At 40.6% G+C, this 26,266-nt stretch overlaps 1 long non-coding RNA gene across 1 annotated transcript in view; it reads left to right on the top strand.

The window, feature by feature from the left end:
* Nucleotides 1–24,629, top strand: part of LOC118768433 — a 25,829-nt gene extending 1,200 nt beyond the window's left edge. The window contains exons 2-3 of the long non-coding RNA XR_005004276.1: nt 20,954–20,958; nt 24,607–24,629. This is a non-coding gene — a long non-coding RNA (uncharacterized LOC118768433). The remainder of the gene's footprint in view (nt 1–20,953; nt 20,959–24,606) is intronic.
* The last annotated feature ends 1,637 nt before the right edge of the window (nt 24,630–26,266 follow it).

Here is a 26,266-nt window from a genome sequence, read left to right as displayed (position 1 = left end):
ATAGTGTACATATGCTTATATATATGCGTACATAAATATATATATATATATTTGTAGATACGTTTATACACATGTGTACATACATACATACATGCATATATATGTATATACATATATATGTGTGCATGTGTAAACATATATATATACATATACACGTGTATGGTTATAAGTGTTTGTATACATCTGTGTATATATTTATGTATACAAACACTTATAACCATACATGTGAATATGTATATTCGCGGAGTGGTTGGCGTTAGGAAGGGCATCCAGCTGTAGAAACTCTGCCAGATCAGACTGGAACCTGGTGCAGCCTTCTGGATTCCCAGACCCCGGTTGAACCGTCCAACCCATGCTAGCATGGAAAATGGACGTTAAACGATGATGATGATGATGATGATTCATATATATATATGTGTGTGCATGTGTAAACATATATATATATATATATATATATATAGGCGCAGGAGTGGCTGTGTGGTAAGTAGCTTGCTAACCAACCACATGGTTCCGGGTTCAGTCCCACTGCGTGGCATCTTGGGCAAGTGTCTTCTGCTATAGCCCCGGGCCGACCAATGCCTTGTGAGTGGATTTGGTAGACGGAAACTGAAAGAAGCCTGTCGTATATATGTATATATATATATATATATGTGTGTGTGTGTGTGTGTCTGTCCCCCTAGCATTGCTTGACAACCGATGCTGGTGTGTTTACGTCCCCATCACTTAGCGGTTCGGCAAAAGAGACCGATAGAATAAGTACTAAAGGCGGTGCTCCAGCATGAAACAAGTAAACGAGTAAACGAGATATATATATATACATATACACATGTATGGTTATAAGTGTTTGTATACATTTGTGTATATATTTATGTATACATAGCACATATATGTGTGTATGTATGTGTGTATAAAATTATGCAATTATGCAATATGTATGATTGACTGGGAAGCCGTTGTGTTTGTTTACAAGAAATCCCCTGATTTGTTGATAAACAAAGGAAGTGGCTTGTATGCCAGTCGGTCACCACTTCCGGCCCCCTTCTCTTCCAGTTGGCCCCCAAACGAGGATTTTTCAGCACAGCTTTGCAGCAAACTAGCTACGACAGTATATCTCAGTGTACGGTGGTGTGATCTTGTTGTGGTAGTGGTAGGAGTAGTATAGGTGGGTGGTGGCGGTGGTGATGTTGTTTTAGTTGTGGTGGTGGTCGTAGTGTTGTTCTTGTTGTTGTTGGTGGTGGTGGTAATGGTGGTGTTTATGTTGGTGGTAGTGGTATTTGTGGTGGCGGCATTTTAGAAGACGTTTTAGGTAGGTGTGGTGGTGGTTGTGGTGGTGGTGGTGGTGATGGTAGTGGTGTGGTGGTGGTGTTAGTGGTGGTGATGGTAGTGTGGTGGTGGTGGTGGTGGTGGTGGTGGTGGTGATGGTAGTGGTGTGGTGGTGGTGGTGGTGGTGGTGGTGATGGTAGTAGTGTGGTGGTGGTGGTGGTGATGGTAGTGGTGTGGTGGTGGTGGTGGTGGTGATGGTTGTGGTGTGGTGGTGGTAGTGATGGTGGTGGCGGTGATGGTAGTCGTGTGGTGGTGGTGGTGGTACTGGTGGTACCGGTGGCGATGGTGGTGGTGGTTGTGGTGATGATGGCAGTGGTGGTGGTGGTTGTTGTTGTTGCAGTGGTGGTACTGGTGGTTGTTGTTGCAGTGGTGGTGGTGGTGGTAGTGGCGTAGTCCAATAGTGTCATTCACATGTTACTGTTGTCTTTTAGGCCCAAGTCCGTCATTAGCGATCACACCTATAATCAAAAGCATCCCAGCCATGGCCAACCTGTAGACGCTGTTTAGCCCAAGGGCCACCAGTATAAAGAGACATGCTTAAAAGCTTTCCAGCCATGGCCAAACCATCTTGTTGTTTAACCCCAGGTCAGCTCGGATCCAGCAGACCTGTGATATAAAATAAGGATCCTTCTCGAATTCAGTCATAGTCTATCTTGGATTACACTATGTAATGTGTCGTACTTTGTTGCTGTTGTTTAACCCTGGGTCAGTGCTGATCTAGCAGCTCAACGATCAAATGTGCTTTTGTTGTGACCATCCTGTCTTTTACTTAACCATAGTGTATCTAAGATTACATTATCAAATGTGTCCCTGTTAAATACTCTCTCTTTACTCTCTTTTACTTGTTTCAGTCATTTGACTGCGGCCATGCTGGAGCACCGCCTTTAATCAAGCAACTCGACCCCAGGACTTATTCTTTTGTAAGCCCAGTACTTATTCTATTGGTCTCTTTTGCCGAACCGCTGAGGGTCGGGGACGTAAACACACCAGCATCGGTTGTCAAGCAATGCTAGGGGGACAAACACAGACACACAAACATACACGCGCACACATATATATATATACATATATACGACGGGCTTCTTTCAGTTTCCGTCTACCAAATCCACTCACAAGGCATTGGTCGGCCCGGGGCTATAGCAGAAGACACTTGCCCAAGGTGCCACGCAGTGGGACTGAACCCGGAACCATGTGGATGGTTAGCAAGCTACTTACCACACGGCCACTCCTGCGCCTAAGTACTTTGCAGCACCAAAATCATTTTGTTTTTCTGAAAATACACTGTTGAAATTGGGGGTTATTCCAATATGTCTGTGTGTCTTTTATGCCACCAAATGTGGTAAATACATTAGAAAAATAAGTAAACAAAATACTGCAAAAATTGCTGTGAAATTCTTTAAAATTCTTTGAAATTCTTTCTGTTAGATTTAGTTTCAGTTTTTAGTTAATGTTCTGGTTAAAATAGTGTCTGAGATCTATCTATATCATGTTAAATGGTATATATAATGCAAATGTTTTCAAAAAATATGACTACCATTATTACCCTGGGTCCAAAATACTGCAAAAATTGCTGTGAAATTCTTTAAAATTCTTTGAAATTCCTTCTGTTAGATTTAGTTTCAGTTTTTAGTTAACGTTCTGGTAAAAACAGTGTCTGAGAAATATTTATATCATGTTAAATGGTATATATAATGCAAATTTTTTCAAAAAATATGACTACCATTATTACCCTGGGTCCTAAATGCTGCAAAAATTGCTGTGAAATTCTTTGAAATTCTTTTTGTTAGATTTAGTTTCAGTTTTTAGTTAACGTTCTGGTAAAAACAGTGTCTGAGATCTATCTATATCATGTTAAATGGTATATATAATGCAAATGTTTTCAAAAAATATGACTACCATTATTACCCTGGGTCCAAAATGCTGCAAAAATTGCTGTGAAATTCTTAAAAATTCTTTGGAATTCTTTCTGTTAGATTTAGTTTCAGTTTAATTCAGTTCTATATTTGAGAGATGAGGAATTATGTACATTATTTACGTTATTTATATTTGACGGATATTTGTCCTCATCTTGTTTGTTGTTAACACAATGTTTTGGCTGATATACCCTCTAGCCTTCATCAGGTGTCTTGGGGAAATTGCAAACCTGGGTTCTCATTCCTAAGGTATTTTTTGATGTTATTATTATTATCATTCAGGTCACTGCTTGGAATCAAACACAGAATCTTGGGGTTAGTAGCGCGCACTCTTAACCACTACGCCATGGGCATATGGTGTAGTGGTTAAGAGCACAGGCTACTAACCCCAAGATTTCGTGTTCAATTCCAGGCAGTGACCTGAATAATAATAATAACAATAATAATAATAATAATAATGATAATAATAATAATCATAAATCGAAATCGAATTGAACCAGCCAGGACCCCTGGTCTGGTGGTATGTAAAAAGCACTATCCGACTCGTGGCCGATGCCAGCGCCGCCTCGACTGGCTTCCGTGCCGGTGGCACGTAAAATGCACCAATCTGACCGTGGCCGTTGCCAGCCTCGCCTGGCACCTGTGCAGGTGGCACGTAAAAAGCACCCACTACACTCACGGAGTGGTTGGCGTTAGGAAGGGCATCCAGCTGTAGAAACTCTGCCAGATCAGACTGGAGCCTGGTGCAGCCTTCTGGCTTCCTAGATCCCCGGTCGAACCGTCCAACCCATGCTAGCATGGAGAATGGACGTTAAACGATGATGATGATGATGAATAATAATAACAATAATAATAATAATAACATTGAAAAATACCTTAGGAATGAGAACCCAGGTTTGAAATTTCCCCAAGACACCTGATGTTAACATTGTTAACAACAAACAAGATGAGGACAAATATCCATCAAATGTAAATAATGTAAATAATGTACATAATTCCTCATCTCTCAAATATAGAACTGAATTAAACTGAAACTAAATCTAACAGAAAGGATTTCAAAGAATTTTAAAGAATTTCACAGCAATTTTTGCAGCATTTTGGACCCAGGGTAATAATGGTAGTCATATTTTTTGAAAAAATTTGCATTATATATACCATTTAACATGATATAGATAGATCTCAGACACTGTTTTAACCAGAACATTAACTAAAAACTGAAACTAAATCTAACAGAAGGAATTTCAAAGAATTTTAAAGAATTTCACAGCAATTTTTGCAGCATTTTGGACCCAGGGTAATAATGGTAGTCATATTTTTTGAAAAAATTGCATTATATATACCATTTAACATGATATAGATAGATCTCAGACACTATTTTAACCAGAACATTAACTAAAAATTGAAACTAAATCTAACAGAAGGAATTTCAAAGAATTTTAAAGAATTTCACAGCAATTTTTGCAGTATTTTGGACCCAGGGTAATAATGGTAGTCATATTTTTTGAAAAAATTGCATTATATATACCATTTAACATGATATAGATAGATCTCAGACACTATTTTAACCAGAACATTAACTAAAAATTGAAACTAAATCTAACAGAAGGAATTTCAAAGAATTTTAAAGAATTTCACAGCAATTTTTGTTTTTTGCAGCATTTTGGACCCAGGGTAAATGGTAGTCATATTTTTTGAAAAAATTTGCATTATATATACCATTTAACATGATATAGATAGATCTCAGACACTATTTTAACCAGAACATTAACTAAAAATTGAAACTAAATCTAACAGAAGGAATTTCAAAGAATTTTAAAGAATTCCACAGCAATTTTTGCAGCATTTTGGACCCAGGGTAATAATGGTAGTCATATTTTTTGAAAAAATTGCATTATATATACCATTTAACATGATATAGATAGATCTCAGACACTATTTTAACCAGAACATTAACTAAAAATTGAAACTAAATCTAACAGAAGGAATTTCAAAGAATTTTAAAGAATTTCACAGCAATTTTTGCAGTATTTTGGACCCAGGGTAATAATAGTAGTCATATTTTTTGAAAAAATTGCATTATATATACCATTTAACATGATATAGATAGATCTCAGACACTATTTTAACCAGAACATTAACTAAAAATTGAAACTAAATCTAACAGAAGGAATTTCAAAGAATTTTAAAGAATTTCACAGCAATTTTTGCTGCATTTTGGACCCAGGGTAATAATGGTAGTCATATTTTTTGAAAAATGTAAATAATGTCAAATGTAAATAATGTAAATAATAATGTAAATAATGTAAATAATAATGTAAATAATGTAAATAATGTATAATGTAAATAATGTAAATAATGTATAATGTAAATTGTTTCAACAACTATGACTGAAATACATACCCTGGGTCATTGTCATGTGTTGGATGTGTTGTCATGTGTTGGACGGTTTGAGCAAAGACTGGCAAGCCGGGAGGCTGCACCAGGCTCCAATCTGATTTGGCAATGTTTCTACAGCTGGATGTTCTTCTTAATGCTAGCTACTCCGAGAGCATAGTGGGTACATTTTATGTGCCACCAGCACAGGGTTGCCAGTCAGGTGGCACTGGCATTGACTCACGCTTCAATGGTGCTTATTACATGCCACACCTCCCTCAAATCACACCATTCTGTCTTATATATGTCTATATGTATGAGCCAGTGAGGGAGACCTCTACATGGTAGGCGCAGGAGTGGCTGTGTGGTAAGTAGCTTGCTAACCAACCACATGGTTCCGGATTCAGTCCTACTGCGTGGCATCTTGGGCAAGTGTCTTCTGCTATAGCCCCGGGCCGACCAATGCCTTGTGAGTGGATTTGGTAGACGGAAACTGAAAGAAGCCCGTCATATATATATATATATATATATATAGGTGCAGAAGTGGCTGTGTGGTAAGTAGCTTGCTTACCAACCACATGGTTCCGGGTTCAGTCCCACTGCGTGGCATCTTAGGCAAGTGTCTTCTACTATAGCTCCGGGCCGATCAATGCCTTGTGAGTGGATTTGGTAGACGGAAACTGAAAGAAGCCTGTCGTATATATGTATATATATATATTATAATATATATATATATATATATATATATTGTGTGTGTGCGTGTATGTTTGTGTGTCTGTGTTTGTCCCCCTAGCATTGCTTGACAACCGGTGCTGGTGTGTTTACATCCCCGTTACTTAGCGGTTCGGCAAAAGAGACCGATAGAATAAGTACTGGGCTTACAAAAGAATAAGTCCCGGGGTCGATTTGCTCGACTAAAAGGCGGTGCTCCAGCATGGCCGCAGTCAAATGACTGAAACAAGTAAAAGAGTAAAGAGTAAAGAGTATGGTAGATAGGGCTGGCAGAAATAGCAGCAAAATCTCCCTCAAATCACACCCTACTGTCTTATGTATGTTTATATGTATGAGCCAATGAGGGAGACTTCTACATGGTAGCTAGACCTGACAGAAATAGCAGCCAAATCTTGCTCAAATCACACCTTACTGTCTTATTTATGTATATATGTATGTATGAGCCAATGAGGAAGACCTCCACATGGTAGAAATAGCAGCCAAATCTCCCTCAAATCCCACCTTACTATCTTATTTATGTCTGTATCTCTGTATGAGCCAATGAGGGGCACCTCTGCATGGTAGCTTGAACAGTTAGAAATAGTAGCCAAATCTCCTTCAAATAACACCCTACTATCTTATGTATGTATATATATAATTGTATGAGTCATGAGAAAGACCCCTAGATGGTAGCTCGACTTGGTAGAAATAGCAGGCAAATCCCTCTTTTGTTTTATGTCTATACTATCAGATTGATAGAGGCATTTAAAAAATTCAAATGTCCCAAAAACTGTTCTGGTTCCTATACGCAAAACTGGGTCTCCCATAAGCTTTAATGTACTAAAATCTTCTTTCCTGTATGTATACTGCTGAAATTGGGATGCCTGTCTGTCTTTTATGCCGTTACATTTGGCATGTGAGGAAATATGATCTGCTGTTTAATAAACACTGCATTAATAATCGTGGATCTTTGAATTAAAGTTAGTTTAGCAAGACGATATGGAATTGGTTAAAGAAAGAGGAGAAGAAGGGGAAAGAGGTGAAGGTTCATGAGAAACACAGCCAAAATAGCTTAGTCTGGCATACCGTCATGTCTCTGTCGGCGCCGGTGTTGTGGCTGTGGTGGTGGTTTTGGCAAAAGGTCGTTAGCCTTGATTTAGCTGCAGAAATTTTGGATTAAATTAAAAGAATGAATAGGTGCAGGAGTGGCTGTGTGGTAAGTAGCTTGCTAACCAACCACATGGTTCCGGGTTCAGTCCCACTGCGTGGCATCTTGGGCAAGTGTCTTCTGCTATAGCCCCGGGCCGACCAATGCCTTGTGAGTGGATTTGGTAGACGGAAACTAAAAGAAGCCTGTCGTATATATGTATATATATATATATATGTGTGTGTGTGTGTTTGTGTGTCTGTGTTTGTTCCCCTAGCATTGCTTGACAACCGATGCTGGTGTGTTTACGTCCCTGTCACTTAGCGGTTCGGCAAAAAGAGACCGATAGAATAAGTACTGGGCTTACAAAAAGAAAAAGTTCCGGGGTCGAGTTGCTCGACTAAAGGTGGTGCTCCAGCATGGCCGCAGTCAAACGACTGAAACAAGTAAAAGAGTAAAAGAGTAAAGAATAAATTTCATTCAAGGAAATGGCTGCAGACGTGATTAGTGACTGGCTGGTTGGTGTGGTGGAGAAGTTCCAGGTTCAGATTTGATCTCATGGCAGGGTGACACAGGATGGTCATTTTGGTTAAGTGTCTTTTATGGTATGTTCTTGGAATGAGCAATCTCATGAATGCTGAGGACATGCATAGGCTTGATAGAAATGAAGCTAGTATGATCCACTGGATGTGTAATGTCAGTGTGCATACATGACAGAGTGTAAGTGCCCTGAGAGTAACGTTAGACATAAGAAGCATCAAATGTGGTGTGCAAGAGAGGCGATTGTGTTGGTATAGCCATATTTTACGTATGAATGAAGACATCTGTGTGAAAGCAGCGAGCTAGCAGAAACGTTAGCTTGCTGGGCGAAATGCTTAGTGGTATTTTGTCTGCCGTTACGTTGTGAGTTCAAATTCCGCTGAGGTCGACTTTGCCTTTCATCCTTTCAGGGTCGATAAATTAGGTACCAGTTACGCACTGGGGTCGATGTAATCGACTTAATACCTATGTCTGTCCTTGTTTGTCCCCTCTATGTTTAGCCCCTTGTGGGTAATAAAGAAATAGGTATTTTGTCTGCCGTTACGTTGTGAGTTCAAATTCCACTGAGGTCGACTTTGCCTTTCATCCTTTTGGGGTCGATAAATTAAGTACCAGTTACGCACTGGGGTCGATGTAATCGATTTAATACCTATGTCTGTCCTTGTTTGTCCCCTCTGTGTTTAGCCCCTTGTGGGTAATAAAGAAATAGGTATCTGTGTGAAGAAGTGCCACTCCCTAACTGTAGAAGGAACCTGTGGAAGAGGTAGATCCAGGAAGACATGGGATGAGGTGGTGAAGCATGACTTTCGAACATTGGGCCTCACAGAGGCAATGACAGGAGACCAGAACCTTTGGAGATACGCTGTGATTGAGAAGACCCAGCAACTAAAGTGAGATCGCAGCCATACATGTCCAGCCCTGTTGAGAATAGTTGTGATACATCGGGCAATATGATATGCTTGAGAAAACCTGTTGAGTCAAGTAAAACGAATATCATAGCTGGGGCCAGTGCTCCTTGACTGGCTCCTGTGCTGATAGCACGTAAAAAGCACCATCCGAATGTGGTCAATATCAGGTCCACCTGACAGGCTCCTGTGCTGGTGGCACATAAAAAGCACCATCCAAATGTGGTCAATGCCAGGTCCACCTGACAGGCTCCTGTGCTGATGGCACATAAAAAGCACCATCCAAACGTGTTCATTGCCAGGCCCGCCTGATAGGCTCCTTTGCCGGTGGCACATAAAAAGCACCATCCAAATGTGGTCAATGCCAGGTCCACGTGACAGGCCCCTGTGCCGGTGGCATGTAAAAAGCACCATCCGAACGTGTTCATTGCTAGGCCCGCTTTACTGGCTCTGGTGCTGGTGACACGTAAAAAGCACCAACCGATTGTGACAGATGCAAGTAACCACAGACTGGTTCCTGTGCCAGGGCACGTAAAAAGCACCATCTGAAAGTGATCATTGCCAGGCCCGCCTTACTGGGTCCTGTGTTGGTGGCACGTAAAAAGCACCCACTACATTCTTGGAGAGGTTAGCGTAAGGAAGAGCATCCAGCTGTAGAAACTCTGCACCATCTGAAAGTGATCATTGCCAGGCCCACCTTACTGGGTCCTGTGCTGGTGGCACGTAAAAAGCACCCACTACATTCTTGGAGAGGTTGGCGTAAGGAAGAGCATCCAGCTGTAGAAACTCTGCACCATCTGAAAGTGATCATTGCCAGGCCCACCTTACTGGGTCCTGTGCTGGTGGCACGTAAAAAGCACCCACTACATTCTTGGAGAGGTTGGCGTAAGGAAGGGCATCCAGCTGTAGAAACTCTGCCAGACCAGATTGGAGCCTGGTGCAACCGGTAGCTCTCCAAACCTCAAACTGTCCAACCGATGCCAGCATGGAAAACAGATGTTAATCGATGATGATGATGATGATGATGATGATATACATGTATATATGGGTACAGGACGTCACCAAAAGTGCAAATAACATACACACAGGAGATAGATACAAGACGTGGACAGTAATTACAGGACAAAAATGAGTGAAGTACGTAAACAATGAGAAAAAAATGGAAAACAGGACAGGTTAGCACAGAAAAAAACTCCTTCATCTATAGATATAGGAGGGGGCACCAAAAAGTTCCTGGTTTTGAGTGAAAGAAAATACTGGAGGATCAGTTAATCCTGATTTTATTCCCCACTCAGATTCAAACACTTATTGCAATAGTCCTTCAGTTTTTCTAATCCCTGTAAAAGAATTTGGAAAGTCAGGCATCAACCAGGCCTTTTGCAACCCCCTTAACCCTTTTGTTACTGTATTTTTTTTTAGATGCTCTGTGTTTCTTTCAATTAATTTTAAATATAACAAAGAATTTAGTAAAATAACTTAGTTATCATTAAAGCTAGTGTTAGGAACATAAATTGTGACTAAGGTTTGGTGGAAGGTTTTAATTCAAAACTTATGAAAACAAGACATTTGTACTACAGAGCCAGAGCCGGTTTCAGCCGGGTTAGTAATGAAAGGGTTAAAGCCAGCAAATTTTCAGTTTCCCTCGTATACATACACACATACACATACATACACACATACACATACATACACAGACATAAAAATTTGGTGGCGAGCTGGCAGAAATGTTAGCACGCCGGGCGAAATGCGTAGCCGTATTTCGTCTGCCGTTGCGTTCTGGGTTCAAATTCTGCCGAGGTTGACTTTGCCTTTCATCCTTTCGGGGTCGATAAATTAAGTACCAGTTACGCACTGGGGTCGATGTAATCGACTTAATCGGTTTGTCTGTCCTTGTTTGTCCCCTCTGTGTTTAGCCCCTTGTGGGTAGTAAAGAAATATATACATACACAGACATGCAGGAAGTAAATGGACACCTTTAATTTTCAAAATCTTTTATTTGATATTAATTGGTAGAAGGAGAGGTTTTCTTCTAGCTGCTCGTCCATAATACCCAAGCTTATGCAGATATGTAACACACGTTCTTGGACTAACTTCTAGCTGTTTTGCAATGTCAGAAGCCTATGAATGGGATTCGTTTTCTACAATTCTCTTCAAGCAGCGAAGTTTCTTTTCTGAGGGTCCACATCAGCCAGGACGAGAATCTGTTGATTCTTTTCCTTGGCTTTTGAATTGCACTATAATTCTATTAACAGTAGCAAGAGGAATTTGAAGATTTTCAGCAATTTTTCGCTGGCTAAGATCAGCCTCAGATTGCCCAACAATACGACCTCTTTGAAAATCTGACAGTTCTGCTGAATTTTTTGTGCATGGCATGGTTACTCTTCCCAATATGTTTAATATAATGGCACTTGGAATGAAAAAGAATAATTACGTTGTAAATTCTACACCGCTGAAAACATATTAAGACACTTAGATCAGAAATTTTGCAAATTAAAGGTGTCTATTTACTTCATGCATGTCTGTGTATATGTTAACAGATCCTACATAACTGGACTTTTCCTAGACTGTTCTGTCTTTCTGAAGATGGGCCTTGTGCCCGAAATATAAAGGTTTTATTAAACTTTCTGCATTATCAGAAGTTCTCTCTTTTTACATTGGACAGATGCAGTGTTGCCAGAAGAAAAATTTCTGTTGTAACAAAAAATATATTTTTTATATAATTTTATATAATTCGAAATCAGAATCAAAATTGAACCAATCCTATGACTGGAACCTGGCAGATGCCAGGACCCCTGGACTGGAGATACGTAAAAAGCACTATCTGAATCATGGCCGATACCAGCGCTGCCTCGACTGGCTTCCGTGTCGGTGGCATGTAAAAAGCACCATCTGAATCGTGGCTGAAGCCAGTGCCGCCTCGACTGGCTTCCGTGCAGGTGGCACGTAAAATGCACCAATCCGACCGTGGCCGATGCCAGCCTCGCCTGGCACCAGTGCAGGTGGCACGTAAAAAGCACCCACTACACTCATGGAGTGGTTGGCGTTAGGAAGGGCATCCAGCTGTAGAAACATTGCCAGATAAGACCGGAGCCTGGTGCAGCCTTCTGGCTTCCCAGATCCCCGGTCGAACCGTCCAACCCATGCTAGCATGGAGAACAGACGTTAAACGATGATGATGATGATGATGATGAATTCTACTTATATCTAATAAGTCCTCATTACCTCCAAGAATTTCAGTTTTAACCCACTTGGAGTAATTTACCCTGGTTCATTAACCCTTGGTGGAGACGGTGAGTTTGGGATATTTGGTATGAAAACTTAGCTGCCATTGTGAATAATTTGGTCAACGAATTAAGAATGTGTTTTAGTAATTAAGGAAATTAAGAATGTGGAAATTTTGTAAAACATACCATTGAAGATTGGGTTTGTTAATGGCCCTGCGAACACACATGCAGTTATATATGCATGCAACCACATGCATAATATCATGTATACAGTTACGTACATGCACACACACAATCAAGTATACACATAAGCATACACATTATTAAAGGCACCCAAAAAACGCAAACATGTTCATGCACACTTGCACAATCACATGCAGATACACACTCATAAACAGATGCATAATCGCGCATACATTACTCTTTACTCTTTTACTTGCTTCAGTCATTTGACTGTGGCCATGCTGGAGCACCGCCTTTTAATCGAGCAACTCGACCCTGGGACTTATTCTTTTGTAAGCCCAGTACTTATTCTATCGGTCTCTTTTGCCGAACCGCTAAGTAACGGGGACATAAACACACCAGCATCGGTTGTCAAGCAATGCTAGGGGGACAAGCACAGACACACAAACACACATATACATATATATGTATATATACGACAGGCTTCTTTCAGTTTCCATCTACCAAATCCACTCACAAGGCTTTAGTCGGCCCGAGGCTATAGCAGAAGACACTTGCCCAAGGTGCCACGCAGTGGGACTGAACCCGGAACCATGTGATGCACACATATGCACACAATCATACATGCATTCACAATAAAAATACATAAACATACACAAAAGCACACACATGCAAACACACATGCATACACACATGTAAACACAGACACGCGCAAACACACACACACATACACACACGTGAACACGCACACACACACGTACTTGCACACACATGCGCACACATACACACCCGTAAGCACACACACACACATGTACAAACACAGACACACACGTACAAACACACACACACATGTACAAACATACACACACACACACACACAAACTCATGCCCACATGCAAACACACATACACACACACTCAACCACTCTTAAAATCACACACACAATCACCCCCCACACACATGCACACACACACACAACTACACAATCACATGCACACCCTATAACTGCCCTTCAGTAAATGTGTGTGTACATGTGTGTGTGTGTGTGTGTTTGCTCCATTAGCATGGATTGAAAGAAAGGGAAGTGAACAAATTGGATTTATTAAAAAGGCTTAACCAGGCGTAAGAGTGGCTGTACCAACCACATGGTTCCGGGTTCAGTCCCACTGCGTGGCACCTTGGGCAAGTGTCTTCTGCTATAGCCTCGGGCCGACCAAAGCTTGTGGGTGGATTTGGTAGACGGAAACTGAAAGAAGCCCGTCATATATATGTATGTATATATATATATATATATTATAATATATATATATATATATATATATATATATATCAGGAGTGGCTGTGTGGTCAGTAGCTTGCTTACGAACCACATGGTTCTGGGTTCAGTCCCACTGCGTGGCACCTTGGGCAAGTGTCTTCTACTATAGCCTCGGGTCGACCAAAGCTTTGTGAGTGGATTTGGTAGACGGAAACTGAAAGAAGCCCGTCATATATATGTATGTATATATATATATATCAGGAGTGGCTGTGTGGTAAGTAGCTTGCTAACCAACCACATGGTTCCGGGTTCAGTCCCACTGCGTGGCACCTTGGGCAAGTGTCTTCTACTATATACTCAGGCCGACCAAAGCCTTGTGAGTGGATTTGGTAGACAGAAACTGAAAGAAGCCTGTCGTATATATGTACATATATGTGTGTGTGTGTGTGTGTGTGTGGTGTGTGTGTGTGTGCGTTCGTGTATGTTTGTGTGTCTGTGTTTGTCCCCCCCAACATCGCTTGACAACCGATGCTGGTGTGTTTACGTCCCCGTAACTTAGCGGTTCAGCAAGAGAGACCGATAGAATAAGTACTGGGCTCGCAAAGAATAAGTCCTGGGGTCAATTTGCTCGAATAAAGGCAGTTCTCCAGCAAGGCCGCAGTCAAATGACAGAAACAAATAAAAGAATATATGCATATATATATGTATATATATGTGTGTGTGTGTATGTATATATAGGTATCTGTATACGTACATATAAAGATACCTATACACACACACATACACACATATATATATATTTTTTTTTTTTTACTTGTTTCAGTCATTTGACTGCGGCCATGCTGGAGCACCGCCTTTAGTCGAGCAAATCGACCCCGGGACTTATTCTTTGTAAGCCCAGTACTTATTCTATCGGTCTCTTTTGCCGAACTGCTAAGTTACGGGGACGTAAACACACCAGCATCGGTTACCAAGCGATGTTGGGGGGACAAACACACACACACATATATATATATATACATATATACAACGGGCTTCTTTCAGTTTCCGTCTACCAAATCCACTCACAAGGCTTTGGTCGGCCCGGGGCTTTAGCAGAAGACACTTGCCCAAGGTGCCACGCAGTGGGACTGAACTCGGAACCATGTGGTTGGTAAACAAGCTACTTACCACATAGCCACTCCTGTGCCTATATATATATATATATATATACACACACATACATATATATATATACAAATATACGACGGGCTTCTTTCAGTTTCCATCTACCAAATCCACTCACAAGGCTTTGGTCAGTCCGAGGCTATAGTAGAAGACACTTGGCCAAGGTGCCATGCAGTGGGACTGAACCCGGAACCATGTTGTTGGTAAGCAAGCTACTTACCACACAGCCACTCCTGCGCCTCAGTATTTATTTATACTGAAGAAAGCCAAAAGGAAATATTTTGTCAATGAAGCAGAGCAGACATCATATATGAAAAAAAAACATTAAACAATGGCGTCTACAGGAAAATGATACAAAGCAACTCCACCCCACCGCACCACCACCTCAACCATCTCCACATCCACCGTTGTCAGCCAGCAACCTGATACAGGGGGTAATCATCTACCTCTCCCCACATAAAATCTGTTTGTCCTCACCACCCCACATAGTTTCAAAGTTCCCCTTCTTGTTCTGATATTGTTATGGCTGGTATTATTGTGGCTATTATTTATTATTTTGCTTTATTGCTGCTACTGTATATTATACATACATACATACACACACAAATATATACACACCCTGAGGCTGGTAACATTGTATTCTAATTGCCTAAAAAAAAAAATAGGGGCACAGGAGTGGCTGTGTGGTAAGTAGCTTGCTTACGAACCACATGGTTCCAGGTTCAGTCCCACTGTGTGACACCTTGGGCAAGTGTCTTCTACTATAGCCTCGGGCCGACCAAAGCCTTGTGAGTGGATTTGGTAGACAGAAACTGAAAGATATATATACATATATATATATATATATATATATATATATATATATATATATATATATATATATATATATATATATATGTATGTGTGTTTGTTTGTGTGTTTGTGTTTGTCCCCCCAACATCACTTGACAACCGATGCTGGTGTGTTTATGTCCCCGTCACTTAGCGGTTCGGCAAAAGAGACCGATAGAATAAGTCCCAGGGTCGATTTGCTCGACTAAAAAAAGGCTGTGCTCCAGCATGGCCGCAGTCAAATGACTGAAGCAAGTAAAAGAGTAAAAGAGTATATATATGTATCTGTGTGTCTGCTGTGATAGACACCCCCAAGTGAGAAGTGGACTGGTCCATTACTAATAAAAAGTGGACAGACACAGCAAGTAGTGTTAATTGGTGAGGCATGCCATTAAGGGCCAGTCAAGGTTACGTCGTCATAATGTGGGACATATCAGTATATATGTTTGTCCTCACCACCATTGCTTGACAACTGGTGTTGGGTTGTTTATGTCCCCCATAACTTAGCAGTTTGGCAAAGAGGACCGATGGTTTCTACAGTTGGATGCTTCCTTCACAACCGCAGGGCCCAGGTCAGCCAGGACGAGAATCTGTTGATTCTTTTCCTTGGTTTTTGAATTGCACTATAATTCTATTAACAGTAGCAAGTATCTGCGACGATTTCATCTCAATTGAAGGAGAGGGGCTTTCTCCGTCCGGGTTGCGGATCTGTGGAATAAGCTGCCGGACGAGATGGTGAAGATGCCGACGACCGCTTTGTTCAAAGTCTCCCTTGACCTCAAGTGGCCTGAACTCTTTACATAAACACCACCCTGTACATAACTCCATGTCCCTGCTTTTTGCTTTTTGAGCCAAAAATTACTAACTAACTACCTAACTAAGAGGAATTTGAAGATTTCTGGCAATTTTTCACTGGCTAAGACCAGCCTCAGATTGCCCAACAATACAACCTGTTTGAAAATCTGACAGTTCTGCTGAATTTTTTGTGCATGGCATGGTTACTCTTCACAATATGTTTAATATAATGGCACCTGGAATGAAAAAGAATAATTACATTGTAAATTCTACACCGCTGAAAACATATTTTGCAAATTAAAGGTATCTATTTACTTCATGCATGTCTGTGTATATGTTAACAGGTCCTATATAACTGGACTTTTCCTAGACTGTTCTGTCTTTCTGAAGATGGGCCTTGTGCCCAAAATATAAAGGTTTTATTAAACTTTCTACATTATCAGAAGTTCTCTCTTTTTAATTTGGACAGATGCAGTGTTGCTAGAAGAAAAATCTCTGTTGTAACAAAAAATATATTTTTTTTATAATTCTACAGACAGACAGATGGATAGATAGATAGATAGATTCAAAATGTGACCGCGTGTGTACCGTTGGCGATTTTTTTCCTCTGTCTTCCCTTCTCTGGATCTTTCCTTCTCCTATGTTTCCGACAAAGAGCTCCGCTCGAAACGTTAACCCTCCTTCTTTCCTTCCTTCCTGAGTGTCCAATAATACTATATTTGTTCCACGTCCTCGCGTTGTGTTTTTTTTGTGCTTTCTTGTTAGGATTAACTTTAGATAGATAGATAGATAGAGGCGCAGGAGTGGCTGTGTGGTAAGTAGCTTGCTAACCAACCACATGGTTCCGGGTTCAGTCCCACTGTGTGGCATCTTGGGCAAGTGTCTTCTGCTATAGCCCCGGGCCGACCAATGCCTTGTGAGTGGATTTGGTAGATGGAAACTGAAAGAAGCCTGTCGTATACATGTATATATATATATATGTGTGTGTGTATGTGTCTGTCTTTGTCCTCCTAGCATTGCTTGACAACCGATGCTGGTGTGTTTACGTCCCCATCACTTAGCGGTTAGGCAAAAGAGACCGATTGAATAAGTACTGGGCTTACAAAGAATAAGTCCCGGGGTCAATTTGCTCGACTAAAGGCGGTGCTCCAGTATGGCTGCAGTCAAATGACTGAAACAAGTAAAAGAGAGTAAAAAAAAAGATAGATAGACAGATAGATAGATAGATAGACAGACAGACAGACCAAGAAAACACACATTTGATGTTGGGAAAGAATTGGAAACAGGGCTTAACGGTTTGATACCCAGGAAAAATGGAAGAAATTTTAAATGTTTCAAGCCTCCACCCTTGTAGAGAAAGGACAGTTGAGGCGAGATAAAAGACAAAGAGAAAAAAAAAGAGCAACCGTTGTTGGTTTGTTTCTGTTCTCTTAGTGGTTTGGTAAAAAGTGACCGATAAAACAGACTTGAAATTCGTACAAGGGGTCAATGTGACTGACTAAAGACAAACCCTTAAGGCGGCGCTGTTCTCCAGTATGGTCATTGTCCAGTAACTAGGCACACTACTACCTTACCCTCCTCACACGTTGAGCTGTGACAATGTTTGTGACTAATAAGCGTGAGTGGGTTGACCTCAGTGGTACTTCACTCGAGAGAGTTTGACCTCATCCACTTTGCTGAAGAGGACGTCGCTGTGGCGACGGGGGTGGGGAGCAGCGAGAGAGAGAGAGAGAGAGCGACGTAATGATAATGGCAATTAGATGAAATGTTAAGTGCGTCAGGTTGATTATATGACAGGGTGATGATGATGGTGGTGATGAAGATGATGGCGGTGGTGGTGGTGGTGGTGGTGGTGGTGGTGGTGGTGATGGTGATTATTATGATGAAGATGATGATGGTGGTGGTGGTGGTGATGATGATGATGATGATGATGATGATGATGATGATGATGATGATGATGATGATGATGATGATGATGATGATGATGATGATGATGATGATGATGATGATGATGATGATGATGATGATGATGATGATGATGATGATGATGATGGTGGTGGTGGTGGTGGTTATTATGATGAAGATGATGATGGTGGTGCTGGTGATGATGATGATGATGATGATGATAGCAATGATGGTGATGGTGATGATGTTGATGATGATGATGATGATGCATATGATGATGGTGATGATGATGGCAATGATGGTGATGCTGATGATGTTGATGATGATGATGATGATGATGGTGCTGGTGGTGCTGGTGATGATGATGATGGTGATGTTGTTGATGATGATGGTGATGGTGATGATGATGATGGTGGTAGTGATGATGATGGTGATGGTGATGATGATGATAAGTAGGTCATAGGTCAGAGAGGAGAGAGAGAGAGAGAGAGAGAGAGAGGGAAATGGACGTAGGGGAAGTCTTAGAAATATATTTTAGGTAGTAAGGTGGGTGAGATGGGGGTAGAGACGGCAGATAAGAAGTATTATGGTGACATTGGAGACAAAGAAGAGAGAAAGAGAGAGAGAGAGAAATGGATGCAGCGGATTCTGCAAAATATGCTTTAGGTGGTCAGATTCTTTTTCTTTTATTCTTTTATTCGTTTCAGTCATTTGACTGCGGCCATGCTGGAGCACTGACTTTAGTCGAACGAATCAACTGTAGGACTTATTCTTTGTAAGCCTAGTATTTATTCTATTGGGATCTTTTGCCGGACCGCTAAGTTACGGGGATGTAAACACACCAGCATCGGTTGTCAAGCGATGTTGGAGGGTGCAAACACAGACACACAAACATAGACACACATTCATACACACACACACACACACACACACACATATAGATATATATACGACGGGCTTCTTTCAGTTTCCGTCTACCAAATCCACTCACACAGCTTTGGTCGGCCCAAGGCTATAGTAGAAGACACTTGCCCAAGGTGCCACGCAGTGGGACTGAACCCGGAACCATGTGATTGGTAAGCAAGCTACTTACCACACAGCCACTCCTGCGCCCATGAGACAAACATGTTTTGTAGGAACATCTGAGACTCAGATGAAAGACAGAGATTAGATGAGACAAATGGATGGATGGAGAGGATCTCTGAAAATTATATTTTCAGGAGTTATGTGGCAATGATAAGAAGGGGGAAATTTTCTGGTGACATTTGAGAGGAGAGAGAGAGACGTAGGAGTGGCTGTGTGGTAAGTAGCTTGCTTACCAACCACATGGTTCCAGGTTCAGTTCCACTGCATGGCACCTTGGGCAAGTGTCTTCTACTATAGCCTCGGGCCGACCAAAGCCTTGTGAGTGGATTTGGTAGACGGAAACTGAAAGAAGCCCGTCATATATGTGTGTATATATATATATATATATATATATATATATATATATCACGTAATCACGTGACCGACCAGTCCATCAGATGTAGTTACACATCGCTGGTCACAATGTGTTCGCATTGTTTTAGCCTTCGAATGACGCCACCCCACTGGCTAAGTGAGCAGGCCAACAGAAGGAAGAGTGGAAGAAAGAGTGGTGAAAGAGTACAGCAGGGATCACCACTCCCTGCCGGAGCCTTGTGGAGCTTTTAGGTGCTTTCGCTCAATAAACACTCACAACGCCCGGTCTCGGAATCGAAACCGCGATCCTACAACTGCGAGTCCGCTGCCCTAACCATTGGGCCATTGCGCCTCCACATATATATATATATATATATATATATGTGTGTGTGTGTATGTTTGTCTGTCTGTGTTTGTCTCCCCAACATCGCTTGACAACCGATGCTGGTGTGTTTACATCCCCAAAACTTCGCGGTTCGGCAAAAGAGACCGATAGAATAAGTACTAGGCTTACAAAGAATAAGTCCTGGGGTCGATTTGCTCGACTAAAGGCGGTGCTCCAGCATGGCCACAGTCAAAATGACTGAAACAAGTAAAAAGAGAGAAAGAGAGACACAAATGCAGAGGTGTCGTGGAAAATATATTTTAGACCATAGAGGTCATGACTGTGTTGATATATCAAAAGTAATGTGATATCTGCGATGAGAAAGAGTAACAGATATACATACGCAGGCACGCGTGCAAGGTGATGATGGTGATAATAGGTGTATGAAAAGTATGTCGTGATATTTGAGACAAGACAGAAAGAGAAACAGAGAGAGAAAAAGAGAGTTAGATATTTATTAGAAAGAGAGAATGAACAAGTAAAATGTATGATGTCACTTCAGAGAACCCCTGTCTTAGATGTATGTATTGATATGTATTTCAAGAAACAGAAGACCGGTTTGGGTATCCGAAGTTTCAAAGTGTTTAGTTAACCCTTTTGTTAATGTATTTATTTTGGGATGCTCTGTGTTTCTCTCAATTATTTTAGATATAACAAAGAATTTAGTAAAATAACTTGGCTATCATTCGGCTAGTGTTAGGAATATAAATTATGACTAAGGATTGGTGGAAGATTTTAATTCAAACTTATGAAAACAAGACATTTGTACTCAGAGCCAGAGCCGGTTTCAGCCGGGTTGGTATCAAAAGGGTTAAAAAAAATTAATCAGAAAATCTGTGCTTGAGATGGAAAAGACCCGGTTTCTTTCTCTAACATTTTCCATAGTTCAACCTACACAAGTTAATGTGTGAGAAACAAAACAGGAATTTTGAAAGAAGTTTCTATAAAACTAGTTATTAAACATCGAATGGGGGTCCACCAGAATAAAATAGTAATCAAAGGGGTCCATAGATAAGAAATAGTTGAGACCCCCTGCTTTAGATGTATGTATTGGTTATGTATTGCAAGAAACAGTTGGGTTTCTTCTCTAACATTTTCGATAGTTCAACCAACACAAGTTAATGTGTGGAAAACAAAATAGGAATTTTGAAAGAAGTTTCTATAAAACTAGTTTTTAAACATTGGATGGCTGTAGGGGTTCACCAGAATGAAATAGTAATCAAAGGGGTCCATAGATAAGAAATAGTTGAGAACCCCTGCTTTAGATGTCTGTATTGGTATGTATTGCAAGAAACAGCTGGGTTTCTTTCTCCAACATTTTACATTGTTCAACCTACACAAGTTAATGTGTGGAAAACAAAATAGGAATTTTGAAAGAAGTTTCTATAAAACTAATTCTTAAACATCGAATGGCTATGAGGGTCCACCAGATTAAAATAGTAATTGAAGGGGTCCATAGATAAGAAATAGTTGAGAACCCTTGTTTTAAAGCATTTGATTTATATTTCAAACTTAATACAGGATTATGAAGTAATGTTTAAAGTCTGTTACAGCTGTTTCTAGAATTGTTGTGCTTGTGGAGTATATGTTATTCTGATGTAGTGAGATTTGAAATGAGGAAGAGAGAGAGAGAGAGCTGCACACATGGGACAGATTACAAAGTAGAGCTTTAATAATCTATCCCAGATAGATAGATAGATTACGATAGATAAATAAATAGATAGATAGATAGACAGATAAATAAATAGACAGATAGATATGTTTCTTTATTAGCCACACAGGGCTGCACACAGACAGAACAAATTACAAGGTAGAGCTTTTCTTTTTGGGGTAAAAAGAAGGGGGTTGGTTTTCGATCAAAAGGGATCGTAAAAGGAAAGAAAGAGGACAAAATAAGGGGGGGGGGATATAAAAAAAAAGGTGGGGGGAAGAAAAAAAATTTGATCAATAGGGATCGTTATCACAGAAATGTCAATATGAAGTGTAAAGGGGAGGACAGGTGAGGTTTACCCGTGGAAAGAAAAGCCTACGGAAAAAACCACGGTAACCTCGGTCAATGAAGTCACATGTTATATTTCTTTTTTTCTTTTTTTTTGCAATAAGCAACTCTCTATAGATAGATAGATAGATAGATAGATAGACGGATAGATAAATAAATTGATAGATAGACAGATAGAGAGAGAGAGAGAGAGAGAGAGAGAGAAAGAAAGAGTAGATACATAGATAGATAAATACATAGATAGATAAATAGGTCGATAGATAGACAGTGAGTATATAGGTAGATAGATAGATACATACATACATACATACATACATACATACATACATACATACATACATAAACAGATAGCTTGATAGATAGGTAGATAGATAGATATATAGATTGAGAAAGAGAGAGGTGAGGTTAGAGGAAGACAGAAGTAGATGGAGACAGAGTCAGTGGGGTGGGGCGGAAGCATTTTAGGTGTTGATTGTGACTTGCTGATGGTGGCAATAGATAGATCAAAAGTGATGTGATATTTGAGATAAGAGAGAGAGAGAGAGAGAGAGAGATACATGTAGGGGAATGCTGGAAAATATAAAGGCAGAAGTGATGACAGATAGGTTTTGTGATGACATTTGAGATAAGAGAGAGAGAGAGATAAAGGTACTCTTGAAAATGTATTTTAGGTAATACAATTGGTGACCGTAGCAACAGATGGATCAAAAGTTATCTAATACTAGCAGTATCGCCCAGCGTTGCTCGGGTTTGTAAGGGAAATAACTATAAAGCATTTAGAGAGTTATAGAGAGTTATAGCCAAAAAATAGCAAAAAAATGGTAAATTTTTTTTTGAGAGTTAAAAAGGTCGAGTCGCGTCCCCTAGACAGTCTGTGGTTTGTGTTTCTGATTCTCGACCCCATGTCGAATTTATCGATTTTTTTCAGAACTGGGGGAACTTTTAAAAATTTTCGCTGCATTAGTTTTGAATTATGACATTGGGGTCAAATTTCATCAGAAACGGTTGAAAGCCGTGGTCAGGGTGAGGGTACAACCTAACAGACACACAGACACGCAGACAGACAAACTGCTGTTTATATAGAGAGAGATTTGGTAGGTAAAAAATTGGTGGCAAGCTGGCAGAAACATTAACAAGTCAGGTGAAATGCTTAGTGTCTTTATATTCTGAGTTCAAATTCTGCTGAGGTCGACTTCACCTTTCATCCTTTCGGGGTCGATAAATTAAGTGCCAGTTGCATGCTGGGGTTGATCTAATCAACTGGCGCCCTCCACCAAAATTTCGAGCCTTGTGCCTAAATTAGCAAAGTAGATAAGAATATTTGAGATAACAAAGGCGGTGAGCTGGCAGAGTTGTTAGCAGGCCGGGCGAATGCTTAGCGGTATTCCATCTGCTGCTACGTTCTGAGTTCAAATTCCGCCGAGGTCGACTTTGCCTTTCATCCTTTCGGGGTCGATAAATTAAGTACCAGTTACGCACTGGGGTCGATATAATCGATTTAATCTGTTTGTCCTTGTTTGTCCCCTCTGTGTTTAGCCCCTTGTGAGTAGTAAAGAAATAGGTATTTCGTCTGCCGTTACATTCTGAGTTCAAATTCCACCGAGGTCGACTTTGCCTTTCATCCTTTCAGGGTCGATTATATAAGTACCAGTTATGCACTGGAATCGATATAATCGATTTAATCCGTTTGTCTGTCCTTGTTTGTCCTCTCTGTGTTTTTAGCCCCTTGTGGATAGTAAAGAAATAGGTATTTTGTCTGCCGTTACGTTCTGAGTTCAAATTCCGCAGAGGTCGACTTTGCTTTTCATCCTTTTGGGGTCGATAAATTAAGTACCAGTTACGCACTGGGGTCGATGTAATCAATTTAATCCATGTGTCTGTCCTTGTTTGTCCCCTCTGTGTTTAGCCCCTTGTGAGTAGTAAAGAAATAGGTATTTCATCTGTCTTTAAATTCTGAGTTCAAATTCCATTGAGGTCGACTTTGCCTTTCATCCTTTTGAGGTCGATAAATTAATCACTAGTTGTGTGCTTGTCGTACCCTTAATTACTAAGTAATAATTCTTTACATTATGGTATTTTTTTACGCATGCTTGCCACTTGATATTATTGTAATCAATAATATCCTTATATATATTTTTATATATAAGTATATATATATTATATATACTCTTTTACTCTTTTCAGTCATTTGACTGCGGCCATGCTGGAGCACTGCCTTTAGTCGAGCAAACCGACCCCAGGACTTATTCTTTGTAAGCCCAGTACTTATTCTATCAGTCTCTTTTGTCCAACCGCTAAGTTACGGGGACGAAAACACACCAGCATTGGTTGTCAAGCAATGCTAGGGGGACAAACACAGACACACAAACACACACACACACACACACACATACATATATATACATATATACGACAGGCTTCTTTCAGTTTCCGTCTACCAAATCCAGTCACAAGGCATTGGTTGGCCCGGGGCTATAGTAGAAGACACTTGCCCATGTGGTTGGTTAGCAAGCTACTTACCACACAGCCACAATATTATTATTATTATATATATACACATAGACAAACCCCCCCGAAGGAGGGGATATACATATAGGTATAGATAGACAGACAGATAGATATATGTAAAGTAATAATGGTGATGTTAGGTATGTCAAAAAAGTTTGTTGATATTTGAGACTAGAAAGAGACAGACAGACAGATAGAGAAGATATATTGGGACATTAGTAGATTTTGAAAATATCTCTACTAAGAAAGTGACAATGGTGCCGATAGATTATAATGGATGTAGTGATATTTGAGACAAGGAAGAAAGGAAATAGAGACAGACAAACCCTGTAAAATGTATTTTAGGTTGTAAGGTCTTGGCGGATAGCAAAGAAATTTTCTGGTGACATTTGAGATGAAGAAAAGACAGAGAAAGAGATACACACACAAACAGGTATATATATTATATACATAGGCGCAGGAGTGGCTGTGTGGTAAGTAGCTTGCTAACCAACCACATGGTTCCGGGTTCAGTCCCACTGCGTGGCATCTTGGGCAAGTGTCTTCTGCTATAGCCCCGGGCCGACCAATGCCTTGTGAGTGGATTTGATAGACGGAAACTGAAAGAAGCCTGTTGTATATATATATATATCTTTATATATAAAAGTCAAGTTGTGTGTCTGTCTCCTACGATTTAGATTCCTAACTACTCCCACATTTTGTGGTGCAGTTTAACCAAAACCGGGTATCTTATAGTCGTGATTCATATCGAGCCCTTCTGGGTATTAGCGCGCGTCTACAATGAGTCTACGATTTAAAAAAAATTTACCATCATTTTTTCCATCTTAATGCATTTTTTTCGCTATTATATAAGGGAAGTAACTCTCTAAAAATGTCTACGATGAGTCAACGATTTAAAAAAAAATTTACCTTAATTTTTTTTCCATTTTTAATGGATTTTTTTGCTATTTTTGGCTATGACTCTCTAAAAATGCTTATATAGTTATTTCCCTTACAAACCCGAGCAACGCCGGGCGATACTGCTAGTATTATATACATACAAACATATAAGGGATGGCTATAATAGGACATCCGACTCACTAGAAAGAGCAGCTAAACTCCAAACCACTTATAGTTGTAATTCTGAAATAGAAAGAGAAATAAAAACGTTTTTTGGCTAATTTTGAAATTAAATCGGCAGTTTATATTTACTGCTAACCCGTGGCCCCTACCTGGGACGTAGTCAGTCCACCTGTGCATACCTTCCTTCTTGTGACACTTGTGAAGACCTGTTGAGGCAAGTGAAAATCAAACCAAATCAAAATAGATGAACATCAATGGAATTTGTATCTTTGTGGTACCAGTGCCGGTGGCACATAAGAAAACCATCCGAACATGGCCGTAGCCAGTACCGCATCGACTGGCCTCTGTGCTGTGGGCACGTAACAAACAACATCCGAGCGTGGCCGTTCGCCAGCCTCGTCTGACACCTGTGTCGGTGGCACATAAGAAACACCATCTGAGCATGGCCGTCTGCCAGCCTCGTCTGGCACCTGTGTCGGTGGCACATAAAAAACAGCATCCGAGCATGGTCGTTCGCCAGGTTCGTCTGGCACCTGTGTCGGTGGCACATAAAAAACACCATCCGAGCGTGGCCGTCTGCCAGCCTCGTCTGGCACCT

Source organism: Octopus sinensis, linkage group LG29 (genome assembly GCF_006345805.1).
Source record: "Octopus sinensis linkage group LG29, ASM634580v1, whole genome shotgun sequence".
NCBI lineage: Eukaryota > Metazoa > Mollusca > Cephalopoda > Octopoda > Octopodidae > Octopus > Octopus sinensis.
Note: the sequence above shows the minus strand (reverse complement) of the source record. Positions and strands in the feature narration are given on the sequence as shown.